General features: G+C 38.8%; 1 protein-coding gene across 11 annotated transcripts in view; it reads left to right on the top strand.

Moving 5' to 3' along the window:
* The window catches only part of CACNA2D1 (calcium voltage-gated channel auxiliary subunit alpha2delta 1), a 433,534-nt gene that overhangs the window by 89,386 nt on the left and 330,263 nt on the right, over positions 1–13,885 (top strand). The gene's annotated exons all lie outside the window — the stretch shown is intronic.

The following is a 13,885-nucleotide window of genomic DNA, read 5'->3' as shown; positions in this document are numbered from 1 at the left end:
AGATTTGTCTTATTTCCATCTTAATTAAAAAAATTGGTATATAACAACTCTTTTGAATTTCAACATTTTCTGTAAGAAATTTAGAGAGTTTTAATATGTCCTTGAAACATCTCGATTGTAATTTGGTTCAATTTGCATTTCAGAAAACAGAATTAAAGCATAAATCCAGGTGAAAGCTAGGTTATTGGAAATGGAACCCTTCCTAATGGTTATGTATAAAATTGTCAAGGACTTTTGGGTCTCCAGGCTTGCCATTCCACTGCTTTGTGCTCATAGCAATGTTCATTTTGATAATCAATGTGTAATGTTGGAAACAGATCTTTTGAGGCAAGGCAGAGATTTTATCAGGGAGCATCAGAAAGAAGTATCTGACATGCCCTCTGTTTTCCTGTACCTTTTTCACATGTTCATCTTCCTTGTTGCTTTTTTTTTCCTTTCTTCCCTGTTAGTAGGTATGTGGAAGGCAGAAATTACAGATTTATAAAGGCTCTGTTCTGCTTTGAATGAAGTTGGTGATACCTGGTACCATTTAAGTATATGAGAGAACTAACAACATTTATTTGTTTAAAGTAGAACCATTGAGGTTTCCTGCTAGCTGAAGCTACAACTTATATTTATCACCAGTTTCAAGGTCCACAAGGATTTTTTTTCCCCTCCAGCAAAATACTAAGACCTAATTTTTTTTGGTGGGAGTGATAACTGAAGCTGGGGTAGTCTATGGTATAAGAGCATAGGCAATGTCCTGCTGGCTTGAGGTAGCCTGTGTAGTCAGTAATTCTGTCCTGATGTTGGCATGCAGAAATGCTAGGTAAGGAAAATACACAAGCCTTGCCAGTGTCTATGGTCCTTTATGCATGTAATCCCTCTGTGTTCTCAGTGTTTTGATTAGAAATTTCAGAGGGCATCTCTGTTCCCTTCAGTATTTATTAGCGAACGTTCCAATTAGTTTGCCTAGCCCCTAACCTGCGTGTACAGCCTGCCTCCATGACATCCTGTAGTAAATGGCTCTAAGACCTCACTATTTATGGGTAAAAAAGTTTTTTCTCCTATCTGTTCTAAATTGATCTCTGATTAGTTGCAATGAGTGCTTCCTGGTCCAGTATTTCCAGAACTGTTACATCACTGTTTTGGCATTTGGTATATAACTTCAGCCATGTCTGCTGTCAGCCTTCTTGTCTACCAGAAGGAGTCCTAGCTTTTCTAGTCTCTCATTGGAATGCTATCTTACAGAGGATGCATAACTGTTTTGTAGCAGGAGGTTCTTCTACCATATCTGGGGGGCCTGCATCATGTTGCATGTCCTCTTCTAGAACATTACTGGTAATTAGAATAGAATAGGATGGAATGGGACATTCTTTCATCTTTCAGCACATGATTTCCCTCATTTCTTTACTGACTTCTGACGTAATTCTTTGGCAGGCCTAAGATCAAAAGATCACGACAAAATGCTTAGATGCTGCAACTATGTGTGTAGTGGTAGGCATTCCAACAGGTACTTCCTAACAAGAAAAATCAACAGTAAATCCCTACCAGCCAGACAAAAGACTTTAAATCAATAAATAAAATAAATTCAGGTCTAAATAAACGCTATCCACATTCAAAATCTTTTAATTATTTTTGGTGTTATTTTTTATTTTTGAAAGATAAATGTAGTTAAATCTGTTTTTTTCCTTGCCTAATGAGAAATTTGTTGTGGTGAAACTGTTTTCTCCAGATGTTTTTTCCACCTTTTTTCTTGGTCAAATTTTTAGTAAGATTGAGTCAAATGCAATAATTGTTTCAGTGGAGCCAGAGTAAGATTAAATTTAAAAATGACAGTTTTGACTGATGAAATATGTACACGCATCAGACTAACTTTCAACCTCAGTAGAAATCTTGCTGCAATAAGGACTTATTGCATTGCAGAATGGGCATCAGAATCTGGTCTTAAACTCGTTTCAGAGTCTTGTTCTTTGCATAAGTAAAAGATGAACCCCCACATTTGGCTTGGTTGCTGGCCAGGTAATTTGATAATTTAACATTCAACAATGAGTAGTTGAGTAGTCTTTTCTTTCAGTCTTCCATATTTTTTCCCTTTCTGTAAAGGATTTTGTTTTCTGAGTTTTATGGTAGCCATCTACAGCATAGCCATAATGCTTCTTACTTAGCTGCAGTATCCTTAAATGCACCGTAGGACTGGATAACAGTACTACTGGGTTCAGTAGTGTAACAAATTGTTTCCTGGAATATCTGATTTTTTCCTCAAGCATTTTGGTAGCACGCTTCGTGCCAGTATTTCAGGCATGCAGCTAATTGGGACCCTCGGGAAAGAATGCAGGTAAATATGGGGCTCTTCCAAGTAAGCGGTAAAGGAATCAGATCAGCAGAGCTTGAATCCTTGGAAACGGCTTGCTGCAGAGCTAGTTAAGAAGAAATACTGAATTTCTGTCTTCGTGAAAGTATAAAGCAGATTCAGGTAGCGTGTTCATCTGGCATCTTTCTTTCATACATTTTTCTCCCTTACCAGTTTAAGGTGTCTACCTGCCACCTTTATGACACCTTTTGGGCTTTCTGGAAGAATTTCCATGTTAAAACTTCCCTTAAGAGATCTTCTGCCAGCTTTCTTTGCAACATTGACTTTTGAGGTGCTTGTTAGTACAAAAGGCAAATTTCCCTAGGAACCCAGCAATTTCCTTGCACCATAAGTTTCTGCGGAAAAGCCCAGAAAGCAGGATATGCTGAAGGAAAGCAGTGTAATAAACTATTTTGTGCTATTTCCTGAAGGTCTAAGTTGCAATTTCTAACTTTCTATGACCTGACTGTAAATTTTTTTATAAACAAATGTAAGCTTTACTTGCCAAAAGCTTTATTAATCAATAGAGGCTGAGGTACTTTACATGTTTTATACGTTAATTCTTTTGCTGAATTAAAAGATTCCCTCTGATTGGGAAGCTGCAAGAAACAAGGTGATGACACATGTTATGATGTGGCAATGTGATGAAGATATGTTTTCTTCAAAGTCCAAGGGCTGTCCAGGAACATTTTTCACTCCCTTGTATGCAGCTGCTTAGCAAATACATATTTAGGGTCTTCAACTGGATTCTTAAACAGCTGAAATTTACTACATATTTGGATTTGATTTATGAACTCACATGGAGGTGGAATGGTCCTCAGTGGTCTTTCTACAAACACGTTTACTGTCTGTTGCTACTGTTCAGCAGGACCCTTGCTGTACTAGCTCCGAAGACTGAAAAGTCTCCAAAGTGTGCCTGATTTTAACACACCCGACTGTCTGGGTGGAACCAAAACCATGGAGTCACCTAGGTTCGCATTCCATTGGACCATGTGGCATACAGACATGAGACAAGCGCAGCTGAAGGACAGATACGTATGCTAAGCACAGGATGTCTTAAAGTGATGCAACTGAAATTCTCTGTCTGGAGTCCTGCCATTTGGGTCAGTGTTGCAAGGTGACACTTTCATTTCCTCAGAATCTGAAACTGAAATCTACCTAGGATTGGTAGTTACAGAGATGTAGGTTTTGTTGGGGTTTTTTTTTTGTTGTTTGTTTGGTTTGATTTTTTTTGTTTGTTTTTATGGGGTTTTTTGGTAAGTTTTTCTTTTTTAACACATTTGGAACATTCCAGAACTCAAATGGAAATGGAATTGTCTAGACTCAAATGTCTAGAAAATTAGGAATCTGAGATCAAATTTATCTTCAGTCTAAGAAGGTTTATGTTTGTCTCCCACCCTCAAAAGAGTGCTCTGATCACTTTATTTCAGGCTACACTGAACATAAATACACTGTTCTGCCTTGATTATTCCTCCATCCTACCAGTGCTGATCCACCATGTGAGGAATGGAGGATTCATGGAGCCAGGAGGTACGATAACACAGGAGGGCTCAGTTCTTAGTTTCTATAGTGCTCAGCTAGATAAGAGTAAAATCTTTGTATAATTTCAGTATCGTCACCATCTTTATATTGCAAGGCATCTCAAAAAGTCTGGCAGTTGGTCAGGATGTGTACAAGGCATGGCACCTCCAAATTAAGCACTGTGGGTGGGTATTTGCAGCATAAGTAGCTGCCCTTGGACTTCTGCTAATGCCCAAAAGTCAGACATACTGTTACCTAGGGAAGCCTCTGGTCAGGTTCTCTGAACCTTTGGTGCCAGCAGAGTTAATTAAGATTTTCTCTAATTAGTGTTTTTTGGCTACGTACTCCTTAGTCTTTTTCTAGTCTCTTAATTTGTATTTTTTAAAAAAATATTATTTTATTTCTGCCCTTTATAAATCATGTCTTTGGTACCTTCCACACACATTTACTAATTTCTGTTAATATTTTGCAAACACAAAACCAGTCAGTTTGTTTTTCCAAGCTGAAGAACATGATCTTTGTCAAACAAAATCACCATCAGCAGAAAATGTAGAACACCACCTCCCAAGGGAGGGGAATGAATCTACAGGTGTGTTTCACCCATTTGCATTGGATTGTGACTGCCAGGGAAATTCACTTTTATTTAATATTAATTTTCAAAATAGTTAACATCAATATTGATTTGAAAGTAGTCTCACAATTAGAAATAATTTAGAAGCCACTGTTTAAGGTGAGTACAGAATACAACATGTTCGGACAAAGTGTGGTGGTGTCTAGTTTAGCTATAAGAAAATACAGTTTTTGTATAACAGTTCTTTTATGTACTGTGCCTTCCATAAAAAAAAGTGTTTGAATTCCTAGTGGGGTTTTAGGTGTTTGGTTTGGTTTGTTTGCTTTGGTTTGTTTTTTTTTTTTCTTTTTTTTTCTTTTCTGGTTAGCATCAGATTCATTCCTCACAAACTGAAAGAAATGCATTGTGTGAGTTTTTAAACACCTGGCCTATGTTTAGTTAACAGTGACATCATTAACCTCTTTCAAGTTTTTCATTTCTTAATAACAAGGGAAGTTCTGCCAGTCTTACGGTTCAGTACAGCCTGAGACAAAGATTATTCAGATGGCAATTGTTTGGGGATTTAATGTTTTTTCAATTCACTATTTCTTATTAAAACTTCAATCATCCACCACTTGATTGTAATTAAAACCGCCCCTAGGCAATAAATTTTGTTCTATGCAAATATGACAGGTATAATTATGGAAAATCTAATTGTTCATATATTGCTACTTTTCATGTGGTGTTAAAATAAATGATGAAGCAATTATCTACCCCTCTCCCCCCCTTTAAATATTTGAACAAAACAGAGCAACAGTTTGTACTTCTCCTTGAACTTGGGTCTGTAATGCACTCTCCTGACTCCATGAATTCTGAAATTATCTCCAGACCAAAGATAAGAAGTTGTTGATTTGTGCCCTATTGCATTAGTGCAAGGGATAATGTTTCTGTGCAGCGGTGGTCTTCCTAGGACGGGCAGCATGAAGAATGAAGGGAGCGGTGTTCCCGTCCTGGAGTAACGCGGTCGGTGTATAGTGTTCAGTGGGTCATATGAGGATGCGACAATGGTGTTTCCCTCTAGATTCCTCCATTAACATCTTCATTATATCCACCTCTGACATTGCTGAGGAAAAGTGTGTATTTCTTTACATGTAGTTAACAAACCTGAAATTCATTGGTGATAACGTTTCAAGAATATTTCCTCAAATATTGCTGTGTTGTGACCTGTTACCGATCTCAGCAGACTGCACTTTGTTACGAGGGAGACTTCACACACACACACCCCAGGTGCTAGCAGTGAACACTGGCCAAAACCAAAAGGATCGTGAAGATGCTTTAGGTCTTGCCCTCTTGTACAGAAAAACCTTACATAACCCTTCAGCTTCAATTTTTGCTCGCATGGGGGCTATGGCTGGGTTTCTTCTCCTCTGCTCTTTCTGCTATCTCCAAGTTGGTTTGTGTTACAGCAGCGGTGACTCACTAATGCTCAGTCCAGTGTAAAGTACTAAACAGACAGCCTCTGCTGCTAAATTCAGTGGCTATTCCCCAAGTACCATGTCTGAGTCAGAGCACCGTAGAGCAATAATTTTGTTTTTGCTGGATGTGTTTGGGCGGATGGTGCGGGAGTGGGCGGCTGTAACGCTCTTGTTGCTGAGCAGGCAGTGAGCAATCCCCCTTGATATTTGTTCTGGATTTTTTTGGGGTTTTTTCCCTCTCTTTTTTTCCCCTGTCTTTTTTTTTTTTTTTTTTTTTTTTTTTTTTATTTTTACATGTGTTCTGGCATTGTCAGGATGTATTTATGTTTAACCGGGTCTTTAAAAAAATTAATGTGAATGAACAGAAAATGCTAGAGGATCATGTTTACCTGTTCCCAAGGTGATAAAAGCAGATTGAGTTGAAATCCTAGGGGTGAATATTTTCAGGTAGGTTTCAAACAGAATCAGCGTTTAGCAACATAGATGATACTGATGTGTGTAAACCACACGGTCCCACAGGGCACTTCTGCAGCATTTCCAAACCGTGTCCTCTTCCGTAGCATTAATGACATGCCAGACTTCCCACTGGGCCAGCAGAGGAGTCCTTCCCTACTGGCCCCCCAGCTATCCTCTTTTTGGCTTTTTTCCCTCACAGCCTGTATACATTATAATGGCTATATGCCAGGAGAAGTAATAACTGAAGAGTATCTTCAGGACATTCTTTTCATGAGCAATGGAGGGGAATGGAAGTCAAAGGACTAGTTCATGGCGTTTTGTAATTCTAGGAAGGGTTTTAGAGGGAGTATTTTTTCTCATGACACATTTCATGGGCTTCAGCTCCTTGTAAAAAGCTGGTAATATATCTAAATGTAGTCTTGTCGTCTTCATATGTGTACTAAAACATTGAAAATAATGTGTATAAAGGTGTGCATGTAATGAAAATACACTGTAGTAACTTCTCATTTAAGGCTATAATATGAAAAAAAAATCATTAAGAATTTATTTCTGTTTTTTCTCCACAAGCAGAAACCCAGGTGGTGTAATTTTACCCTCAATTATAATTTTCTATGCCTTCTGGTTTTCTTTTATATTGTCTCTGTATCTTGTGTATTACAACTTCAACTCTTGATTTTTGATATGCATCTTATTTTTAAGTTATCAATTTCTAAAGGTAATGCTTGCTACATCCAGTCTTTGCATTTGCTAAGTATATGCTAAAAAGAGGTGACTACAGAAGATGAAAATGAGGAAAATTGAATGTTACAAACTGTGGTGTAGCTTAGCTGTAATCATGTGCCATTGTAGCTGCGAGAGTAGAGCATAGGTACTGTTATAAGGTGCTTTAACTTTTGGATTTCATGGTTTTAACTTTTTAATGAAGCATGTTATGCTTTTAACTGTTCTAATATTTCATAAAAGGGCTTTCAGTATATGCAATAGTTTCACATAAACCACATATTTGCATAGATAATCATTGATGTATTGTAAGCAAAGCTTATGGCTGCAGGCTATGTTCCTGATTTTGTACAGAATTAAGCATGGGTTAAGTATTAAGCATGTAATAGTATTACTATCATATTTTTTTTTCCTTGGCTTGGAATTAAAAAAATGTAAAAAGATTGTAGTAGTGAATATAATAGTAAACATCATGGAAGCTTCGAATAGCGTTATATTCATGTAATGCAAAGAAATGTTGTCTGGTTTATCCTAGACTTAGAACTTCCACTATTTTTTTACTGAAATGTTATGTTAAATGGGCACAATATGTCTGATCATGCCATATTTCTGCCTGCAATTTGAGTGTTCCTTGCTTAGGATTACTTTGTGTGTGTTCACCTTGTTTAGCTACAGTTGTGAAATTTAGGTTAAGCTACTGCAAAGACTCTTCATGTAGGAGACCCCACTGGTCTTGGTGTTAAGGACTTGGTATTTTCCAACTCGGTGAGCATGAAAGCAGGTGGGGATGTTTTGCATATAAATATTTATGGTATTCAAAATTGCCTTTCCTATTATTACAAAATTTCACTCTCAAGGTAAGGGAGGGATGGGGTAGTGACACATATCCTTGCTGCAGTCAGGCTATGGTGATATTAAAGGAATTTACATGGGATAGTGCTACTTTAGTCTTGTCAGATTGTATGGACCTAAACTGAACTAGTGGTTCAGAACTGTATTTATGTATATTTATATATATATAAACTACACTCTTTAGAACAGGTTTGAGCTTTGGAGGCTTGCATAAGTTGCTATAAAAGGCTCATCAGCTTTGTGCTTCACTACTCTTTGCGACATCACAACACAATACTGTGCTTTTTTATTATTATTTTTTCTCACTACTTAGTTATGGTCAAGATAGTCTTATGAATTATTAGTAAATTTCTTGGTTACGTTGTATAAATGAAATACTTCTGTTATGGCATCTTCACTGTGGTCTCAGCTGCAACTACAGCTGTCAATTATTGGCCATGCATTAGAATTTATAAGAAGGGCATGAAGTGGCAGAGATGTGGGAATGAGATGTGCTTTTGCAGGATGCTTTACTACATGCTCTGATGTATTATTTGGCTGTTGAGTTATGCTCAGTTCAGAGGGTTTTCTTCCTGTAGTTCCATTGAGATTGTGTTTCAAGTTACTCTTGTGCAGTGACTTGGACATTGTTCCTACTGGCATGCTACTACTGCATGCTTTCAACAGAATGTATTTTTGCAGTGGCCTCAATGCCTAGAAAAGATTATTTTACACTTGTTTCTATACTCTTGGATACTCAGCATGTTCATACAAACATACTGCTAATTGCTTCTTTACTGACACTTTATCGGCTTGGAAACTATGGAATTCCATTCTGTTACAGAGATTTAAATTAATGATAGTAAATAGCTGCATAATTAGAAGCTCTCACCACATCAGAGTAAACTCCCATCTTTTCAAATTGCATCTAATCTCAGCAAAGGTTTCTGGTATCTTTTTGATTTGTTTGAGTAAAGATCAGGCAAGTGGGTGCAGAAGGTGATAAATGTTGATGGACCCAAGTTTTCATTTGGTTCCTGTAAGTAGGTTGCTTGGATGGAGCGATGTTCCTATCAACACATACTAGAGGGATTTCTGCGTCTGCGAATGTTTCCTATGTTACAAATCTAAAATTCATAAGTGATCTGGCTAAGTTTGTAAGTCACTTAATGAAAGGAAAAATGCTGTTGTCTAAAAAAGAAACATAGAAATACAAAGTTTAAAAAGTATTCAAGTTAAACTTTTTTATCTGCAGTGAGAATTGTTGCAATATCTACTCTTTATAATAATAGAATAAAAGTCTAGGCTCTGATATTTTTCCAAGCATTTTTTTTTTTATCTGCAGTTGTAATGGCCACGATAAAAATGGAGTGCTACACTAAAAGCCACTGGGAAACATTTGTGATCAGCAAATAAATTCCATAGGCAAGGGCTTAGAAACTGTCTATAGCTGCTTTCTCAGCCCCACGAGCAGTTTTGTGAGGAAGTATTTCGCAGCAGCCTACAGTATATTAAAGGTAGCGGACTCAGATAACCTGACAAAGATAGGAAGGTTACAGATAGTTTTCAATTTTTCACAGGTTTTCAAAATGAAGACTGATACACCAACTATCAGTACTTGTGCTCCTGTTGAACCATTGCTATGTCATGGAATCCAAGTGAACTGTGTGCAATATATGTATTGCCTCTGCAATACGTTTTAGAGCTACATGCAAGAAAGTATAAATCCCTGACAAAAGACGTGCCAGTAACAGGTTTGCTTTTATAGCATTCCCCATAAGCTATCCTTGAGGTCACTTTGTTTATACTATCTATTAAATGCTGAATACAAAATGTAACACACCTACCCACACACCCACCCTGGTATATGATTTATTTTGCTTAAATTAAGCTTTGTTTAAGAAAGCTGACTAGTCTAAGCTAGGAATGTAGGCTTATTCTGTGCCTGCTGGAAAATAGGCACTGCCAGAGTGGAGGATTCATTTCACTGTTTTTCAGTCCCTTCAGTGCTATTTCCCCCTCTGCCGCAGAGAAAAACATATGATCCTTTTAAGTTTCTTTACAATTTAGCTCCTTCTTACTCATCTACCTTGTGGGTTTTTCTTTTTAATGCCAGCAGTGACCTGTAACCTTTTTGCACTACCTGCAAGCCCTTATTCTCTTTGAAAAGCTCAAGCTCTGACACATTCAAGTATAAATAGTAATTCTTTCATGTATTTGACGGATTTTCCAAATTGACAAACACTTAAAAATGGAACAGGTAGAAGTAGCAGGCTTCTGTCTGATCCTCAAAGCACAGTGTTAGTTTTCATTAGTAGCTTTGTTAGGTAGTGGGCATAATTTATATCTGTGTAACCTCCCTAGGCTCAATAGGTTTTCCAGAATTATATTTCCCCCAATCAATTGAGAATCAAAGCTGTAAAGTCCTGTCCATTGGATATCAATTGTGTTACTGGTAGAGCCAAAGGAAGCATTCTCTCATGTCCACCTCATTGACTAATAAAGCAATTACAACAGATCAGGTGTCCATCTATTGTTGGCTCAACTTGTGTCTGGCTCAAGGCACTTTTATGATGACATCTCTGAATCTCCTGGGAGGTCTTTTTGTATTTATTTATATGAAAACAATTATTTGAGGTTAATTTAGGAGGCTGAAAATGGTAGTTCAAATCTGGTCATCTTCCCTGTAAGCTGCTGATTTCATAGAACAGGGTTTTATTCTGCAATCCCCTATACATCATTTTGAAGGGATTTTTAAGTGAGGAGGTGATTGGTGACAGCCAGCATAGCTTCACTAAGGGCAAATCATGCCTGACAAATGACTTTGCCTGACCAACGTGACCCGCTACCACAGGGTTACAGTGGTGGATGAGGAAAGAACACCTATGTCATCTACCTGGACTAGTGCAAAGCATTTGACTCTGTCCTGCATGACAACCTTGTCTCTATATGGAGAGGCATGGATTTGGTGGAGGGACCACTTGGTGAAAAAGAAATTGGATGGATGGTGACACTCAAAAGAGTTGCAGTCAATGGCTCAATGTCCAAGCTGGCGACCAGTGATGAGCGGTGTTCCTCAGGGGCTGGTATTGAGACCGGTGCTGTTTAACATCTTTTCTGGTGACATGAACAGTGGGATTGCATGCACCCTCAGCATCTTTGCCTATGACACCAAGTTGTGTGGTGCAGTTGACACACTGGAAGGAAGAGATGCTGTCCAGAGGGACCTTGACAGGTTTGAGAGGTGGGCCTGTGCAAACCTCATGAAGTTTAACAAGGCCAGGTGTGAGGTCCTGCATGTGGATCAAGGCAATCCCAGGAACACATACAGTCTGGGCACAGAATGGATTGAGAGCAGCCCTAAGGAGAAAGACTTGAGGGTGTTGGTGGACGAGAAGCTTAACATGACCCAGCAATATGCGTTTGCAGCCCAGAAAGCCACCTGTGTCCTGGGCTGCTTCACAAGAAGCATGGCCAGCAGGTGCACAGAGGTGATTCTCCCCCTATAATTGGCTCTTGTGAGACCCCTACTGGAATACTGCATCCAGGCTCCGGAGCTTCCAACATAAGAAGGACATGGGCCTGTTGCAGTCAGTCCAGTGGAGGGACATGAAGATGAACAGAGAGCTGGAACACCTCTCCTATGAAGGTTGAGGCTGTTCAGCGTGGAGAAGAGAAGGCTCTGGGGAGACCTTATTGTAGCCTCTCAGTACCTAAAGGGGGCCTACAAGAAAGCTGGAGAGGGACTTTTTACAAGGGCCTGTAGTGATAGGACAAGGTGTAATGGCTTTCAACTGAAAGAAGGTAGATTTAGATTAGATATTAGGAAGAAATTCTTTACTGTGATAGGGTACTGAGACACTGCAAGAGGTTGCCCAGAGAAGCTGTGGATTCCCTGTCCCTGGAAGTGTTCAAGGCCAGGTTGGATGGGGCTTGGAGCAACTTTGTCCTATAGCAGGGGGCATTGGAACAAGATGGTCTTTAAGGTCCCTTCTAACTGAAACTATTCTGTGATTCTATGATTCTAGGGTTCACTTGCAGAGGCTGAAAAGAAGGGCCAGGTGCCTTTTACCAAGATGGAACAGTTATATGCAAGAAGGTACACAATGGGATTTTAAAAGCACAGAAGAAAATTAGATCCCTAATGCCCTCATTTTCAGTTGTAGGATGACATCCAAACTCTTATGCTTATGTCTATATGACCAGATGTTTATCTTCAGAATCACGAATCTTGGAAATCTGACCCAAGGTGCCTCCCAGTAAGCAATTCCGATCCCAAAGCATGGAGAGTTTATTTGCATATCAGAAATACCAATAATTTGCAGCAATTTGCAATTGCATGTTAATTAAGTGCATGGAACCATTGGATGCATTGTAAACCACTGGTCCTACCTGTGGCTTACATTATAATTTGAGAGGCAGGGTTAGCTCCTGCTGAGGATTTTGATTTTCAATCCCTTTCTGACCTTGCCTTGTTTCACTATGTGAGCAGTGCAGGGAAACACATTGAATAGATGTTTTGGTCTAAAAAGGCAACAACGAGGCAACAAAAATGGGTGCACAAACACAAGCAAGGAGCATTCAGCAGGGATTCAGCTCTTTGAATTGGAAGGGGCATCCACAGGGCAGCCACAGCAACCACTACATCATATTTAAGGGGAGGAAGTATTCTGTCTGGATCTGCCTGCATGATACAAACTTAGCTGATAGCAAATCAAGCTCTTTAAATGTGCCATGGGACATCTAGCTATGGCAGAGATGAAGAAAGTCAGAGAAGGCTGCATGGCCATACACTAATTGATTTGCACTTCAGACCCTGGGGAGTTGCTCTTGAGGCCATGTTCCAGAAGCCAAAGAAAATGTATCCATGCTAATTATGAGTGTCCTCAGATGAAGGCAGTATTTTAGTGAAAAAAACCCCAACAACCCAGTGTGTAAAGGACAGGCTTAATAAATAGCAAATGAGTTGTAGATTAGCTGACATTTTGATGTTTTTGTCTTTCTCCCTGTTAGCCAGGCTGTGACTGCTATCTCCCTGTGCTTCCCTGTGAGCTGGCTGTTGCACTGTGACACTTGTAGAGTGGTCAGACTGCCCCACATTAGCATAAGGGACATCATGCCGTCCTTCTTGTTTGGAGGGAGGTGAGGTAGGGTTGATCTCCGTGTTCAAAACCAGAGCAAAGCAAGTATTTCTAGCCAATTTCTTTCCCTGTTGTTTTTCTATCTGTTTTTCTTTACTTTTTCTCTCTCATTTGTTTTTTTAGGTGTGGTTTTCTTTTCTCCTCTGGTGGCTTTGATAACACACAAATGAATATTCTCCAGCCTGAAAACTGTATTTTTGTCCTACACCATTTGTATTTCTCAGATTGTTCAAAATAACTTTACAGAGTGGATATGGGGAAAAATGAAGTTAATATTGTCATTTGGATGTTTATTTTAGGGAATAGAGTAGAAATGCCATGTTCCCCTAACGCCGCGGACACAGGTGTTTTGTTTTGTTTTGTTTCTAGTATGACCTCATAGAATGATGTATTGTGGAGGACAAATAGTATTTTTCACTCCTGTGAAAATGGTATCTGATGATTTCTGTGGTTTCTGAAAGCCCTTAATACCATAAGCTGCTAATTGATTAAAAAAGATCAAAGTTGTTATCACTGCAACAATTCATGTTTAGTTTCACAATCTTATATAGAAGTAAAAACCTTGAATGTGGCTTAATTGAAGCAAAGATCTGGGTTCAGGGAAAAAAAAGGTCTTTACAACAACACCAGAGACGTTCAGGTAATTTGTTTACCTTCTGTTCATGGGAGTCAAGGAGCAGCATTATCATTAAAAGGATGAAGTGCATTCAGACAATTGGAACAGCAGTAAGATGCTAATTAAAGAAATTACAGAAAAATATCATGCTGTGTCCTTTTGTTGTATAGGGGAATTTAACCTGCAGTCTTTTTTACAAAAGTAAAAGTCACACAAGAGACAGTAAATAGAGAATCCCATGAC

The sequence above is a fragment of the Falco peregrinus genome, chromosome 6, assembly GCF_023634155.1.
Source record: "Falco peregrinus isolate bFalPer1 chromosome 6, bFalPer1.pri, whole genome shotgun sequence".
NCBI lineage: Eukaryota > Metazoa > Chordata > Aves > Falconiformes > Falconidae > Falco > Falco peregrinus.
This window is presented reverse-complemented; position numbering and strand designations above follow the sequence as displayed.